This window comes from Heterocephalus glaber, unplaced genomic scaffold, assembly GCF_053883595.1.
Source record: "Heterocephalus glaber isolate CG9 unplaced genomic scaffold, H.glaber_assembly_v1.0 deba00000331, whole genome shotgun sequence".
NCBI lineage: Eukaryota > Metazoa > Chordata > Mammalia > Rodentia > Bathyergidae > Heterocephalus > Heterocephalus glaber.
In genome coordinates this window covers 54,325,967-54,342,154 of record NW_028258142.1, presented here as the reverse complement: position 1 = coordinate 54,342,154, position 16,188 = coordinate 54,325,967, and the positions used below count along the sequence as shown (strand labels likewise).

The window sequence follows — 16,188 nt, the reverse complement described above, 5'->3', positions numbered from 1 at the left end:
AATACCCAATCAGAATTTAGGGCATTCACTCATTCATAACAAAGATTCCTGAAGTTTAAGAGAGTCACAGGAAAAGAATAAGTTTTTTTAAATGTGAGTAGTGATTTCTTTTGTAGGGGAAAAACTATTTTATTTATTTATCTATTTATTTCACGAGTCCATGTCTCAGTACATAATGATTACATTCCTCGCGGGGAGTTGGTTCATGCACACAACACATCTTAATTCTTTTTTCATCTTCTCCCCCCCTCCATTTCTTGGCCCCCTTCCCTGTTGCAAAATATCCATCTCCCTATTTCCTATTATCTATCTTTAATTTTGCTTTTTTTTATAGTTTGAATTTCCCATATAAGAGAAACCATGGGCTATTTAAGCTGTGTCTCTGATTTATTTCACATAACATTATGATCTCTAGGTACATTCATCTGCCTACAAATGACTCAAGCTTATCCTTCTTAATGGCAGAGTACTACTCTATTGTGTATAGATGCCCCAGGTTCCTTATCCATTCATCTGTTGATGGACATATAGGCTGCTTCCAAGATTTAGCTATTGTGAATTGTGCTGCTATAAACATGGGTATGCATATGTCACTGTAACAGGATGTCTTCAACTTTCACAGGAAGATACCTAGAAGGGGAACAGCTGGGTCAAGTTCTGTGATTTTTGTGTCTCTTCTTTTTTCCCCTTCCCTCTACCCTCTTTTATTTTTCCAGCATCAAATTCATTTATTTATCTTATAAGACCTTCTAAAGTTAATTATAATATATATACAGGCTGAAAACCCAGAGTAATAGGCCAAACAATGTATAAAACATGTAAGACAATTTAAGGTTATTTTTTTTAGATCTAAAGTTCTAAATTGGCTGTCACAAATCACAGGATCTCCTTTTATGGGCTAAATATAAATCCATCATGTGAATATATCACGTATATGGGAATTTGAAAACAGATCATTGAAATTCCATTCATCAGGTAAGTTTTCTCTTCTTCCTTTGTTCTTCATAATTCTATTGTTATGTTCTCAGGTTCTCTGACATTTCCTTTAATAACTGTTTTAAGATTCCGGTCTGACAGTTCCATCATTTTTGCCATTTTGGGTCACTTTTCATTGTTATTTTCTTATCATGTAGGCCACATTTTCTTGCTTCTTGACATTTTAAAGATTTTATTGGATGCTGGACATTAATTTTCACACTGTTTAGTGCTGGATACTGTTGTGTTCCTTGAATGAGTATAAGGCTTTATTTTGATGGTTATGTTATTTGAAGATGTTGGCACACATTGAGTCTTTGTAAGGCTTGTTTTTAATCTGTTTTTGAAGTAGGTCTTGGGTACCCTTTAATCCAGATATCCAACTCCACTGCTGCTGCGTGATCTCTGGCTAATGTTGAACTAGTGATCCTCGGTTGTTCTTTGCGAAGCATTGTGCTGATATACTCTACACCTGCACAGTTTGATGTTATATAAATATCTGAGGGGACTTCCTTGCAAATTTCCAGAGCTCTTGTTCACCATTACTCCTTCCTTCCCACAATGCTGCCTTGAAAATTCCAGCTATCACACCCTCCTCAAACTCTGACCACCATCTGCTTACCTCTGCAAGAGGATTGGTCTTGGTTCAGGCTCCCCTTCCTCTGTGCCTATTTTCTGTAAGCTATTTCCAGGCCCAACATGGAGAAATTATAGAATTTCCGTCAATGGTTCCCATCTCTCCAAGATCAGAGTCCTATCTGTTTTCTGATGTGTATAACGAATTGTTTTATATGCATTTTTTACAATTTTCTAATTTAGGATAGGGGCATAATTTCAGTCCTTATTATTCCCTTATGTCCAGAAGCAGGATCCCAGTCATAGAGATACTGAATAAATAAGCTCTGATTTTTTTTCTAGGGTGAATAATATCCATCATAAGCAGGCATGGTGATGATGCAAAATCATAGACAGTAGTCTTCTTTGTTTTAGTAAATGGCTGCCAAAAATCATTAGCTAATTTTTACTGTTTGTTTGGAGGGGTATTTCCAAAGGAAAATTGCAGACCCCTGTCCTATTCAAATTTTTATCATTGATTTAGATTGAGGAAGCCCATCAAATTTTTGCAAAAACGTAAGACTAAAAATGCTACCTAATCATCTGAGTGGATACTGAAAGCTTTCAATAGGTGGAAAAAGCTGACATTTAATGGGAATAGATGTAAAAAATTTTAAGTTCAAAAGACCAAGGACTCAAATACAAAACAGGGAGATTTGCTGTCTTATCCAATTTACATGAGAAATGTCTAGCATTTTATTTGCCCACATGCTTAATATGAATTGTGCTGACATTGATTTTTTTAAAAAAAGAAAAAAAGCAAGGAAAGAAATGGGGGGAAGAAAAGAAAAGAAAAGAAACTTTAGACAGACGGCAATAATCTGGATTTCAGATCTCTGAGGTCAGGAAATTAGTTTTATTTACTAATGAATTCTCCTCACAGAGCTTTAAAAATTTCAAGATGCTGTCATACAATAAATTGCATTCCGTTCCAGAAATCATATTTTAAGTGGCACACTGACAATCTCAATTGGAAACCCAGCATTCTCGTAATTCTAGAGACTATCCCAATACAGCAGCAGTTGAAAACATTTTGTGTTCAAATCAAAGGAAAGAAATCAAAAGGAAAAAATATTGTCTACCTCAAAATACACTCAGCCCTCTGAATCTCTAAGTTCTGCATCTGCTGATTCAAACAACCACAGATTAAAATATTTGGGGAAAATCCTACATCTGTACTGAATGTGCATAGGTTTTTTTCTTGTTATTATTCCCTAAGCAATGAAGTAAAGCAACTATTTATCATTTACATCATATTAGTGTACAAGTCATGTAGAGCTGATGGAAAGCATATGGGAGGATGTGTATAGGTTATATGCAACTACTATGTCATCTTTTATAATGGCTGGAGCGTCTATGGATTTAGGTATCTTCAGGAGCCCTGGAGCCAATCTCTTGCAGATACCAAGAGGTGGCTGATTGTGAAGGACTATTTGAAGGGGTAGTGAAATTGCTCTATGTCTCGCAAGTAGATAGAGAACACTACAACTATGGGGGAAAGTGACCAGAAAAGGAGTTGGAGTCTAATAATAAAATAGCGTCTTTTGTGGGAAGGAGGTCCCAAGCAGTGGCCAATTCAGGAAATCCACCATTTAAAATATTTCAAAGAGGTATTTTAAGGTGGTGTAAGAATTCTATTCCCTGCAAACTTTGGAAATGCTTGGTTCCTGGGTGCCAACGCAACAGAGTAAATATTTGTCTTCCTCTGAGTCTTGACAGAAAATCCTTCATCAGCATTGTTTGACTCTCAACAGCTAAGCAGAGCCTTACCATTAGTTCCTCTACCACAAATCAGTATATTTGCTACTGAAGGTGATCAAGCATTGCCACATGGGAGAAACTTGAGGTAGAGATGGATGGGGAGGAAGAGACAGGGCCAGGAAAGAGAGCAGTGTTCTGTATTGGAAGACATGGCAGATGCTTTAGAAGCCCAGCTCTTTCCACAGAGCAGGAGAAGTCTATATTCTATAAACTGACTGCCTGTTGCACTCAACATTTTGTATTAAGGGAAAAAAATGTATCCTGATGCCTTTTCTCGACTCCTCCAATAATTAAAATATTAAAATGTATCATCCACAGCAAAATGCAGATAATTGTTGAAACTAGACAATGGGAATAATCAATCGTTGGGGTTGATTACACCACTCTACTTTCATGTGGGTGTATTTTTCATACTACAGTGTTCTTACTTTTGTCTATCAAGTATCTTACAAATATATCCCGCCATACTCAGGAGTAACATTTTATCCTTTCTGATAAGTGTGCCTTTGCACGTGGAGAAAGCTCCACTAGGACATTATCCTTTGCACTATGACCCCAGGTTCCAACTTCCACTGGGGAAGTAGAGAAACTTTTCGTGGGTGACTTTGGGATAGGGAAGTGAGTATGCATAGCTCTTCCCCTTTCCCTCTCTCCTTTTGGGAGCCACCTGGCTGCAGAAAGCACACACTTTGTCTACCTTCCATACTGTAAGTTAGACGGGGCAGCCTGGTAAGTATTTCTGGGTGAAATACCTACATTAGAAAGTCTATTGTTACTTCCATCCAAGCCTTGTCAACTAAATCCAGGATTTATGAAGCTGATAGTTTTATGCCAATCTACCTGAGTTCTTTGCTTTTCTCAAAGGATTCAGAATTCTACACCTAACGAGGGTGCTAAACATCAGTTCCTTTCCACTCCTTTCCTGTTGTCTTTGTTGACCAACCTTCCTGAGAAGTGTTTCCAAGTTACTCCACAGATTGAGTTACTACACTCTCTCTCTCTCAACTCAGTTTATGCCAACAGTGTATCATCTATAGAATCATGTTGCCAGTATCTGATTAGACATCTGTCTTGCCAACTAGATGGTACCTTCTAAAACCAAGACAGTCTTTCATCTAGTCATTCATCTAACACTAGCATAATGCCTAGTCTTAGTTAAGTGTACTCAGAATGTTCTATAAAAGAATGAATGAATGAGCTGGGTGCAGTGGTAAATGCCTGCAATACCAGCACTGAGAGAGACTGAGGCAAGAGAATTACAAAGTCAACTCCTACCAGAGCAACTTAGCAAGACCCTGTCTCAAAATAAAAAACAAAAATGGCCGAGAATGTAGCTCATTGGTAGAACATCCCTGGGTTCAGTCTCTAGTGCTGCAAAAGGAAATTAATGAATGAATAAATACTTAGTATTTTCAATAGATAGTTATTAATTCTGAGTAGTAGTTCATTTTAAGACCTTAGTTATCTTTAATGATAGAATTAAAAACTTCTAGGCCTGAGACAAAAACATGTATCTCAGTTGAGTTTTAATATATACTGACTTTAACTTATAGTCTACAAGTTCCAATGGTAATATATTAATTTATGCAGTTCTTTAATTAGTACACTGTGAAACTAGGAATACAGAATTCTGCATTTTATTTTTGGCAATACTACTGACCTATCTTTGCCTTTGAAGAAATCACTTGAACAATTGGTGCCTTGGTTCCATATCTATAAAATGGAGGCATTAAGTGTGCTTATATCCCCTAATAATTAACACTTTACATATAAAACCTATATTTTCAGTGTTGCATATTTAGCTATAATTTTAGACCACAGAGGAACATTGGAAATTTACTAAAAAGCCAGTGCATTTAATGCCAAGAGATATATTTTTAACTTTTTTGCTATAAAAGAGTTCTTAATATTGAAAGAATAGGAGTTCATAAAATTGCTCCTGTTCAATGGAAGTAATTATTTTTATATTTTGATTAAATTAATAAATAAAGACAAAATCGGGGTATTATATTTAGTGATTCCTGAGAGAGAAATATTAACATTAAAACATAATTGTTTATCTGTTGAACGGGTATTTTAAGAAAGAAAGTCTGATTCACTATCATCATAGAAAAGCATAGATCCTTCATTCCTAGTAACTGGAGAATTTCACATTAGCACATGGCTGTTTCTATAGTGTATGCAGAGAATAATGGATTATGAAGAAAAGAGATACTACTAAAATGGCCAAGGATTCATAACCAAGACCATTAGTAACCCAACCAATAACCACCCTTTCCTCCAAAATACCAAGCTCCATGTTAATTATGAGCAGCAAGAGTCTCAGGTTATTTTTCAAAAGATATCTCCAGCCTCTCTTGAAGCTAGGTGTGGCCCTGACATAAAATTTTGGCCAATAAAATGACAACAAAAGTTGTTAGTTATGCTAACATCTTTCAGAAGATGATAGACAACTCTAACCTCCATGTTCTCCTGTACCTTTTCCTTTTTCCCTCTAGCTGGAATGTGGTCATGATGGCTCAATCATCAGCAATCATTTTGAGACTTTGCAGATGGAAGCCAGTATTAAGGATACCATAGAAATAAATTAGAAGGATCCTGGATCCCTGGCCCCTTCAATGGCGTTACCACTAAGTCCCTCAACATTCTCCAGGATCAACTACTTCCTTTCAGTGCAGGAAAACAAACCATCTCTGTAAGCCATTGTGATCAGATTGCTGATGCTAGCTGACAAGAACAATTCCTTCGTGGTAGAACATATCCTACCTTAACAGAAAGACAATCTCAAGCCAGCATTACTTTAGAAGTCTTGTGGGACAAGGTAAACATTTTGCTGCCTTCACTTGCCAAGTTAAATTTTCAAGTCTCAGGTTGAAAAATGACCAGCTACTCTTGGAAGCTCTGTGTGGCATCAAAGCCCCAAGGGATGTTTCCAGGCCTTCTTTGTAATGGTTATACAAACCAAATAGCTCTCCACCAAGCAGAGAAACCAAGACCCCGTGCAGCTCTGAGCACCTGCAACTCCAAATATATGTTGCTCCAGGGGGAATATGAGATTAGTTCCTACGAATATTGCTACCATTGTTTTTCCCATTAAAGTAACTGTTCATAAGTCTGTTTTTCCCTGCAGATTGTGAATTCCTTAAGGGCTGAAGCGATCATATTAATCACTGTGTCCCCACGTTCTAGGCACTCCATAGAGAGAAGCTGAGTGAGTGAATGAACATCCGGCCTCTGAAGTTCTTGTGGGCTCTTCAGATCCTGAGCTCTGATGTGTGAACTGGAGGGGGTGCCATTGGCTAGCATCTGACACATCCAAACTTCCAGCAGAGCCACTTAGTTCATTTTTCTGTCTGCTGAAAGAATTGAATAAAATTTGAATGGGAGGAGGAAAATCTTTCCCTCCACATTTAGGGAAGACAATTCACATGGAAAAGATGCTGACTGCACTACTGGTTAATCATTTTCACATCCCTTAATTACAAAACCTTTGTTTCCCTATTTGATGCAGGAGAGTTATCTATGCCTAGATGCAAAGGTAGGAGAAGTAAGTGGCTGGCAGGGTAACTAGGCAGTCACACAGTAGAAGGAAGCTTTTACATCAGAAAGAAAACATAGTAGCATAGTTAGGCATGAAACATTTGAGGAATCTTCACAATTTCTATGAGAAATGTTATAATTATGCCCATGTATTGTGTCCCACCACAAAATTTGGCTCAGATTATAAAGAGCAATGCGACAACTAGTTTCAAAAGTAGTTTTGGTCTTGAAATACTTGAAGCCAAATGCAATATGTAAAACCACAAAAGTGGAACTTTCCTTATTTAGGAGTGTATTCGTGAGCTTTCCTGTCACTGAGACACAATACCTGACAACCACAACTTAAAGAAAGAGAGGTTTAAGTTGGCTCATGGTTTCAGGGGATTTAATCCATGGTCAGCTGGCTCCAAGGCAGAAACATCATGGTAGATGGGCATAATGGAGAAAGATGGTTAATTCATGGAAGCTAGGAAGCAAAGCAAAGAATAATGTCAGAAAATAAGAAGCCAGGGACTAGATATAGTTCCCAAGGTCATGACTCGATGATCCATAGGTACACTCAGAAGTGTATAATGCTAATTCCCTCAATGATTCCCAAGCCAATAAAATGGCAAAATTAACCACCACAATAAGGCAGGAGAGAGACCCAAAGATCATCTGTTCTCCACCATCCATCTTCTTGGAGCCTCACATTGTCCTGGGTGAAGACAGCACAGTCTGAAAACATCACTGGACTATTTCCTTGCTCTGACTTTAAATGAATCCATAGACTAAGGATGTATTCCTTTTTATACTCATTTCCTGGCAGCAGAAATACTAGGTTAGCCCCAAATAGGAAGCTTAATACATCAACCAGAGCCTAGAACCCAAACTACCTCCCTCTCCATGTCACTTATTTTACCTGTCTGCTAGTCTTTGAAATAAAGCCAGAGATTAAATTATTCTTTTAACATTTGGCTAAGTTCATTCCCTTCATTTGACAGTATACCTTCATTTAGACAAGGTGATTTGTTAAATGGATTATGCAAAAAGCTTTAACATTACCGACAGCTTTCCTCACATATGACTTTTGTTCACTTCCCAAAATAAATAGCCTTTGGCCATTAGAAAGAGGGGAGAGAGTGTAATTAGTTACCTTAGTCCATTCTCCTTGATCAAACAACCTTGTTGGTGTTTCACATTCTTTCAGTTTCTCAGATTTAGTGCCATCCTATCTGGACACCAGATGTTTTATTTGAAAACAGTTACTAGAATATAAATGGAATGAAAACTAATCAGGTTGTTATAAATTCAAATAAGGTAGGTTGTTTGAGAAAATCTTCGGTGAATGAGAAAGCAAAAGAGTATTTTCATCTGATGGAACAGGTAGTACACGAGAAAGCTCTGTGAATCTTTCCACGTTGCTTTGGGCACTCCATAAATACTAAATAAAACCACCATGGTGGTGGCCCGCAGCATTTTGAGATCCCCTTGGTTTCTCATGAACACTAATGGCTTCATGTTTAAAAGGGGAAAACCTATAAATTGAGAGTCTAATTCTGCCCTTAGTAGGAGAGAGAACCGTGGTTCTTGTCAAGCAATTTTTAATGTTCAAATATTTATTTTAAATGCTGAAAATAAATGTAGTCCCTTCTAGGCTCAGTAATTTGGTGGCAAAGACTTAGGCTCAGAATGTTGTTTTTATAGTGAAGCTCAACTATCAGCACAGAGCACTCTTGATGCTTCCATTTTTACTTACTGTTTCCATTTTCCAGTGTTCTAGTTACAAAGTGCCATAGACTGGACTGCAGTCACTCGTTGATCATTGTTGATTTATGGTTGGGGCACAGGGATGTTCACATCAGAGCTGTCTTCTTCCTCTTAGTCTCAGTTATAGATGCACTGACTTCTGGTTTCAGATTTGTAGGCAAAATTGTGTGACTTCACTTACCTCTCCAGAAGTATATACATTACCAGCACCCTCAAGACAATCCACAAGGAATGGGAAGCAAATATCAGAATCTCTGTTACCTTTTCATCTTAAAGTAAGATACAAATTACTTTGCATGCACTAAATGTATGAATTGACACTAGTCAGCTGTCATGTGACATTGAGGGAGGACTGGGTGTTTTCTAAGAAGATGCTTTAAGGTGTTGCCATGAATTACGGTTTATATCATGTGCCTGCCTAAATGAATTTATGGTTTAGATGATCCAGTCTGAACTAAATTACCTCTCACAGAATGAACAAATGCCTAGAAAAGATTCTTTCAAAGAAACTACAGATTGGAGATAGCATAAATAATACAAGCATAGGTAAATAAAAAAACTGCTGAGACAAACATTAATTCCTAGTGTAAGTTCATCATGTCAAACAATGTAAGGTAAAAGCAATAATGACATAATTATATCAGACATACTGAATCACATTTCTTTCATGTTCTTTTTAAAATTTTTTTTTATTTTTTAAAAATTCTTTTATTGGTACATGTTAAGTATAGAATACGTTTACATTTATCATTGAGTGCTTGTACCTGTACATGATGTATCTCGGTTCTTATTTTTCCCCCATTACCTGTGTGCCCTTCACCCCCCTCCACCCTTCCCTATTTACATAGATTTCATTTCCATCTTTTTTCTTTTCTCATAATTTTTCCTTATCTTTCTTTCCTTTCCCCTTCCCCCCCCCACCACCCCTACACCTTTGGACCTTTTCCTATTTTAAATTATCAATTATTCATTTTAATCATTTTAATCCTTATTTACACTTTCAGTTTCTCACACTAAAGAAACTATTCAGTATTTACACATGTGTATCCTATTTATTTCACTTAAGAGTATGGCCTCAATATGCATCCATTTAGCTATACATGTCTAGCTTCTCGTTCTTTATGGCTGAGAAGTACTCCATTTTATAAAAAAAAAAACAAAACCAAACACATCTTCTTTATCCAGTTTCTAATTGATGGGCACTTGGGCTGTTTCCAAGCTTTAGCTATTACAAACTGTGCCACTATAAACATGGGTGCACGTATATCTCTGTGGTATGATTCTTTTAATTCTTTGCGGAAGACACCCAGCAGGGGAATAGCTGGGTCAAATGAGACCTCTAGCCCTACTTCTTGAGGTATCTCCATACTGATTTCCACAGTGGTAGCACCAGTCTGCACTCCCATGAACAATGAAGAAGGGTTCCTTTCTCCCCACACCCCTGCCAGCATTTGTTGTTGGTTGATTTCTTAACAGCAGCCATTCTTTGTGGGGTGAGGTAGAATCTCAGTGTTGTTTTCATCTGCATCTCTCTAATGACCAGTGATGTTGAACATTTTTTCATATATTTATTTGCTTATTTTACTTCTTTGAGAAATGTCTGTTCATTTCATATCTCCATTTTTGAATTGGGTCTTTAAATTTGGGGGGTCTGATTTTTTTCAGTTTTTTATATATTCTAGATAGTAGACTTTTGTCTGAGGTATAGCTGCTAAAAATTTTTTCTCCCATATTGTAGGTTGTCTCTTAGCTCTGTTGGTGGTTTCTCTTGCAGTGCAGAACCTTTTTAATAAGATGAGATCCCAGTTGTTGATTTTTTGTGCTAGTTCCCGTGCTACTGAGGTTTTGTTCATAATGTCTTTTCCTATGCCAATGTCTTCAAGAGCTCTACCTAACTTATCTTCCAGCAAGTTTAGTGTTTCTAACTTAATATTTAGATCTTTAATCCACTTTGATTTTAGTTTAGTGCATGTTCACAGGTATGGGTCTAGTTTTAATCATTGGCAGGTTGAAATCCAGTTTATCCAACACCATTTATTAAATAGGCTCTCTTTCCTCCGATGATGGTGGTTGGCTCCTTTGTCAAAGATGAGGTGGATGAGTATGTCTGGAGTTGTTTCTGAATCCTCTAATCTATTCCACTGGTCTTCAGGTCAGTTTCTTTGCCAGTTCCATGCTGTTTTATCACAGTAGCTTTGTAGTATAGTTTCAAGTTGGGGATTGTGATACCCCCTGCCCCCATATCTCTGTTGCCCAGAATTACTTTTGCTATTCTAGGTCTTTTCTGGTTCCAAATAAGTTTTTGGATTGTTTTCTCTAGTTCTGTGAAGTACATTGTTGGAATTTCAATCAGCATTGCATTAAATCTATATAGTAGTTTGGGAAGTATGGCCATTTTCACTACATTCATTCTTCCTACCCAGGAACAAGGGATGTCTTTCCATTTTCTTATATCCTCCTCAATCTCCTATTTCAAAGTGCTGTAGTTTTCAGTGTAGAGGTTTTTTGCTTCCTTTGTGAGGTTGATTCCTAGATATTTCATTTTTTTGGATGCTATTGTAAAAGGAATTGTTTCCCTAATTTCTCTCTCAGTGAGTCTGCTATTTGTGTATAAGAAGGCTATTGCTTTTTGAGTGTTGATCTTATATCCAGCTACACTACTAAATCTGTCAATTAGGTCTAGATGTCTTTTGGCTGAGTTTTTTTGGGTCTTCTATGTAAAGTATCACATCATCAGCAAATAATGACAGTTTAACTTCTTCCTTTCCTATCTTTATCCCTTTATTTCTTTTGCCTTTCTAATTGCTGTGGCTAATGTTTCCAGAACTATATTGAACAAGAGTGGTGATAGTGGGCATCTTTGTCTTGCTCCTGATTTTAGCGTGAAAGTTCTCAGTTTTTGACCATTTAGTATGATGTTGGCTGTTGGTTTTTCATAAATAGCCTTAATCAGGTTGAAATAAAGACCTTCTATTCCAAGTTTCTGAAGCATTTTTTATCATGAACGGGTGTTGGATTTTGTCAAATGCCTTTGCTGCATCTATTGAGATGATCATATGGTTTTTGTCCTTGACTCTGTTAATATAGTGTATTACACTTATTGATTTATGAATGTTGAACCATCCTTGCATCCCTGGGATAAATCCAACTTGGTCAGGGTGTATGATCTTCTTGATGATCCTCTGTATTCTGTTTGCCAATATCTTGTTGAGGATTTTTGCATATATGTTCATTAGGGAGATTGGCCTGTAGTTCTCTTTTTTGTTTGAGTCTTTCCCTGGTTTTGGAATCAAAGTAACACTTGCTTCCAGGAAAGAATTTGGAAGCCTTGCTTCCCTTTCAATTTCCTTGATGAGTTTAAAGAGTAATGACATTAGTTCTTCTTTAAATGTCTTGTAGAATTCAGCAGTGAAGCCATCAGGACCTGGGCTTTTCTTTGTTGGTAAATTTTTTATTACATTTTCAGTTTCACTCATTGTGACTGGGGTGTTTAGAATTTCTATATCTTTTTCATTTAACTTTGACAATTCATATGTATCTAGGAATCTGTCCATTTCTTCTGTGTTTTCCATTTTATTAAAGTACGTGTTCTTAAAGTAGATATTGATGATCCTCTGGATTTCTGCTCGGTCTGTTGTGACTTCACCTTTTTCATTCTTACTTGCATGGATTTGAGCCTTTTCTTTCCTTTTTTTTGATAAGGTTGGCTAAAGGTTTTTTGATTTTATGTATTCTTTCAGAAAAGCAACTCTTTGATTCACTGACTTTTTGTATCATTCTCTTAGTCTCCATTGCATTGATTTCTGCTCTGATCTTTATAATTTCCTTTCTTATGTGAGCTTTGGGTTTGTTATGCTCTTCTTTTTCTAGGAGATTGAGGTTCTGCATTAGGTTATTTATCTGAGTTCTCTCTGTTTTAATAATATGGGTATTTACTGTTATGAATTTCCCATGTAAAAGTGCTTTCACTGTGTCCCATAGATTCCTGTATGTTGTAGTGGATTATCATTTACTTGTAGAAACTGTCAGGTGTTCTTTGCAGGATACCACAGTCTAGGTTGGAAGTTATTTTCTTTTAGGGCTTGAAATACTTCACTCCAGGCTCTCCTTGATTTGAAGGTTTGTGTTGAGACGTCTGCCGTGATTCTGATAGGCTTTCCTTTGTAGGTGATTTGTTTCTTTTCTCTAACTGCCTGTAAGATTTTCTTCTTCTATTGGGTTTCTGGGATCTTGACTATTATATGTCTAGGTGTAGATTTTTTTTGATCATGGCTAGTTGGAGTTCTATATGCCTCACTTATCTGTATGTCCAATTCTCCACCCCTATCTGGGAAGTTTTCTATTACTTCTGTGAACAGTTTTTTTATGTCAATTGTACTTTCTCCTGTTTTTTCATGGACTCCTCAGTCTTATGTTATTCTTCTTTGCATCATCTAGCAGCTGCTAGATTGATTTCTAGTGGTTCCTTACTATTTTGAAGAGATCTCTGTTTTCATGGTCCTTAACCAAAATCCTGTCTTCTATATCTGATATTCTATATTCGGATTCCCTTAATCTGCTCTGCATGCTTTCAATGGAGTTTTTAATGTCCTGAATATCTGTTTGAATCTGTTCCATGGATTTCATTTCTCTCTTATGTTGGGTGATCATGGTTTCCATTTCTTTCTTATGCTGGGCATTCGTGGCTTCTAGCATGTTTCTGAGCTCATCCTTTTTTTTTTTTTTTTTTTCTGTTTCTGTTCTAGAGCCCCTAATCATATCTTTCACTCTGCTCACCATCTCTGTAATTATCTGGGAAATTATTTCTGTTTTGAATTTTTTTACAGCCTCATTCATCTGTTTTGTTACTTCCTGTGCTATCAGTTCAGGGTGTCCAGGTGGTTCATTATCAGACTTTTCCACCTCATTTCCCTCAGAATTTGCCTTTTGTGGGGTGGAAGTCTGAGTTTGTGCCTTACTTAAATGTCTTCTCATTTTTGTTTTTGGTACTGTCCTTGGTTTAATTCCTGGTTTGATACTTTGAAGTTGCTTATTGTAAATATCTTTGTTGATGTATTTAGAACACTTATGGAATGATTGCTTCTCAAGTGTCTTCCAGATATAGCTGGTCTTTAGGTTTTGAGTCTCTAATGGCTCTGAGGCTGTCTCATTTTCATTATATCAGGAAGGACAACTGATTAGATCAATCACAACACCTTGGCCCAAGTGATACAATCAGCAACACAATAGCATCAAGTACCTCTTAGAAAATGACATTTGTGGTAGTTATTAATCTATCACCTTTAACTGTGTGAATTAAATCAAAATCAAGGACCAACCCAACATATATTTATAGTGAATAAACTCTTCAATATAGCAACTTTACCCTTTGGGATGGGGAGTTAGAAGGAGTTGGAGAGAGAGGAATAGTTAAGTAGAAGGATAGGGGAAGGTTAGCAGTGAGGCCAGAGGGCACAGGCAAGAGAAGGAAAGAGAAGAAAAGAAATATAAAGGAGAAATATGAGCTAGGAGCAGAACAGGAACACAAAGGGAGAAGAAGAATAATGTGGGACAGCAAAGGAGCAAGGCAAAAAGAGAGAGAAAGAAAAGAGAAAAGAAAGAAAAAAGAGAAAAATAAAAATTTTTAAAGAGTAACAAGAAAAATTAAAGATAAGAGCAAAAAAAATAGTGGTAATTTTGAAAATAACAAATAAAAGATAAAAATGAAGGGCCTCCTTCAGGGTATGTCTCTGCTGTCACAATAGACTACATGGGCAGCAGTGTGCAGTTATAAGTCAATGAGTCTCAGCAAGCCAGTCACTGACCCATGAGATCCAGGCAGATCTCTGGCTGCAAGTCCCAAGTTGAGCTCCCTGACCTCCTCCAGGGTTAAACTTTGCAAGATTCTACTGCAGGTTCCAGCTGCCTTTCCCCAGAAGATAGTCCAGGTTCCAATGGGAGGTGATGATCCCTCCAACTTACCAAGCACAGTGGTCTGGTGTGCCTTTATTGAAGAGATTCTCTTCACTTTTCCAGTAGGCTTCAGTTTTCATCAAGGAGCCTGAGAGAGGCCCTCTCTCTGTTGTTCACTTCTGCAGCTCAGGACAATGGCCTTTAGCCTCTCCCGTGCCTGTGTAGTGTGGATCCAAGTAGCTGTACAGCCAAGAGGCCAGGAGGAGGGGGTGGCTGTTGTTGCAGGCACCCGCCTGGCCAAACTGGAGGCTGGTGGGTATGCCCGGGGATCCTCATCAGCTCATTCTTTAATGCTCTTTTAAAGTGGGAAAAAACTCATGGGATCATACAAAATTGATAGAAAAAACTTATTTTAAAATATTGCTTTTATCTTTATCTGTTTATCATGTCTTCATCATGAAAAACATGTACATAGGATGTTATAACGTATCAAATACATGTGTCATTTGTTCATGAGTACACATGTAAGTAAGCATACACATATTTTGAATCCCTGGACAAGCTACTGTTTTTGATGTATAATCTACAAAGTTTGGGGACCACTGACCACCACATTCAGAACTATGAAATGGTAGAAAAGGTGTGGTCCCATAAGGAGCTGCCATTTCTTCTAGAGATTTCAGGTACACAGAAGAAGATCTGCATTTTGTAGCACTGTTTTGTTTTGTTTTTACTGAAGTTTAACATATATTCAGAAGTTGCACAAGGCACAATGACTTCTTTCAAAGTAAATCCATTCATATATCCAATACCCAGACAAGAAAGTAGAGTAACACCAGAATGGCAGGAGCTCCTCTGTCAGTCACCAGCCCAGCCAAGGGGAAAACTATCCTGTTTCTGGATACAAGTCCTTTGTATTGAAAATACATATGTATTGAAAAAATATCCTTTCTAGCTCTATAGATTGGCTTTTTATTCTCTTAATAAAGTCTTCAGATGAATAGGAGCTCTTAATTTTAAAATAGTTCGATTTATCAAAATGCTCTTTTATACTTAATGTTTTTGTCCTATTTAAGAAATCATTCCTTAGTCTAAATTTGTGAAGAATTGTTTGTTTTATTTTAATAGTTGTATGGTTTTGCCTCTAAATTTAGATCTGCAATCCATTTTCTATCTCTAACTGATTTTTGGTATAGTATGAGGTAGTAGATAAGTCATATTTTTGTAGCTATCCCAATTAACCAGCAGCATTTATTTCAAAATATAATCCTTTTCCCAACTCCTCGTAATCAACTGTTTTAATATAAAACTGTGACTCTTTAAGTTTGGGAATGTTTCTGAATTTATCATTCCATTGCTCTAGTAGCTATCTTTGTATTATGGCACGTTCTCAGTCATTTTAGCTTTAAAATAGATCTTCAGTCTGATAGAGCATCTACTTTGTTTGGACTGTTTGAATGGGTTAGGTCCTTCGAATTTACACATAAATTTAAAATCAGTTTGTGTATTTCCAAAACAGTGTATTTGCATTGAAAAGTATAGCTCAATTTGTGAAGAATTGACCTCTTTATACTTTTGTAATTTCCAAACTGTGACATGATATGTTGCTGCATTTATTTAGATCTGTAATTTTTCCCAGTAATAAATTGTGGGTTC

The 16,188-nt window shown here is 36.9% G+C and overlaps 1 long non-coding RNA gene across 1 annotated transcript; it reads right to left on the bottom strand.

Annotated features, from left to right (window-relative positions):
• Positions 1–2,247: 2,247 nt before the first annotated feature.
• On the bottom strand, positions 2,248–15,053 carry LOC147830138 (uncharacterized). Its single transcript, XR_015444255.1, has 3 exons — positions 14,602–15,053; positions 8,027–8,138; positions 2,248–6,707 (listed from the first exon to the last, which is right to left on the bottom strand). It is a non-coding gene; the product is annotated as an uncharacterized LOC147830138 (long non-coding RNA).
• Positions 15,054–16,188: the final 1,135 nt, after the last annotated feature.